Below are 1,836 nucleotides of genomic sequence, written 5' to 3'. Positions count from 1 at the left end.
ATATATATATATATATATATATATACCACATTTTCTTTTCTTTTTGTTTTTAGTTGATGATATGTATTTGTGGGGTACAGAGTTGAATATCAAAATCTATGTAAAATATGTGATGATCATATCAGGATAATTAATATAGTCATCATTACAAAATATAATCATCTTTCTGTCTGCTGATTTTGGAATTAGATTATTCTTGTTTTTCTAGTTCTTCCTGCATAACAGTAGGTTGTTTATTTGAAGCCTTTCTGTTCTTTTGATGTAAGCATTTATTGCAATAAACTTCCCTCTTAGTACTGCTTTTGCAGTACCCCACAAGTTTTGGTGTGATGTGTCTTTACTTTCATTGGTTTCCAGAAATTTTTTGATTTCCTGTTTAATTTCATTCAGGAGCACATGGTTTAATTTCCATGTATTTGTACAGTTTCCAGACTTTTGCTTTTTACTGATTTATAGTTTTAATCTGTTGTGGTCTGAAAAGATACTTGAAATGATTTCATTTTAAAAATTTGTTGAGACTTGATTTGTAACCTAACATGTGATTTATCCTGCAGAATGTTCCGTGTGCTGAAGATAAGAAAGTATATTCTTTAGTTTTTGTATGAAATGTTCTGTAGATGTATGCCAACTCCTTTTGGCCTAAGGTGTGATTTAAGTCCTTTGTTTCTCTATTGATTTGCTGCCTAGATGATCTGTCCAATATTGAGAGAGGGGTGCCGAGGTACCCCACTATTATTGTATTGGGGTCTCTATATCTCTTAAGGTCTAAAAATGTGGGTTTTATATATCTAGGTGCTCCAGGGTTGAATGTGTTTATATTTATGACTGTTATTCTTGTTGCTGGATAGATCTCTTTATCATTGTATAATGGCATTTTTTGTCCTTTTTTATAGGTTTTTGATTTAGAGTCTATTTTATCTAATGTAAGAATAGCTACATTTACTCATTTTTGGTTTCCATTTATGTGGTATATCTTTTTCTATCTCTTCACTTTTAGCCTGTGTGAGTCTTTACAGGTGAGGTGAGTTTCTTGTGGGCAGCATAAACTTGGGTCTAGCCTTTTAATATAATCAGCCAGACTATGTCTTTTAAGCAGGGAATTCAGTCCATTTACATTTAGGGTCATTAATGAAAGGTATTGTCTTGTTCCTGGCATTTTATTAACTTTTGTTTGTTTTTTAAAAATATCTTTTGTTCCCTTCTGTCCCTTTTTTTGTTCATTTTTGGTGTTCGTTCATTTTTGAGGTGATAAGATATAATTTTTTTGTCATTTGCATATCTGTTTTACCAGTGGGTTTTGTGTTTTGTCATGTATTCATGGTGGTGATTATCATTTTCTGGATTCTAGATGCAGGCCTCCTTTGAGGATTTCTTGTAAGGCTGGTTGTGTGGTGGTGAATGCCCATGATTTTTGTTTGTCTGGGAAATACACTATTTCTCCTTTATTTCTGAATGATAGCCTTGCTGAGTATAGTATTCTTGGCTGATTTTTTTTTTTCTTTTAGTACTTTGAATGTATCATCCCATTCTCTTCTGTCCTGTAGTGTTTCCACTGAGAAATCTGCTATTAGTTTGATGGGAACTCTGTCATAGGTTACTTGTCAGTTTTCTATTGCTATTTTGGAATTTTCTCTTTGTCTTTGAGTTTTGCCAGTTTGTGTCTCTGAGAGGATCTTTTTGGATTGAATCTGTTTGAGGGTATCTTTGAGCCTCTTGGCTCAAAGTCTGTGTCTCTCCCAATTCCTGGGAAGTTTTCCACTATTATTGCATTTGAATAGTTTTTCAATGACTTTTATTTTCTCTTCCCTTTCTGGAATACCCATGATTCAAATATTT

Source organism: Galeopterus variegatus, unplaced genomic scaffold, assembly GCF_000696425.1.
Source record: "Galeopterus variegatus unplaced genomic scaffold, G_variegatus-3.0.2 Scaffold193, whole genome shotgun sequence".
NCBI classification, from domain to species: domain Eukaryota; kingdom Metazoa; phylum Chordata; class Mammalia; order Dermoptera; family Cynocephalidae; genus Galeopterus; species Galeopterus variegatus.
Note: the sequence above shows the minus strand (reverse complement) of the source record.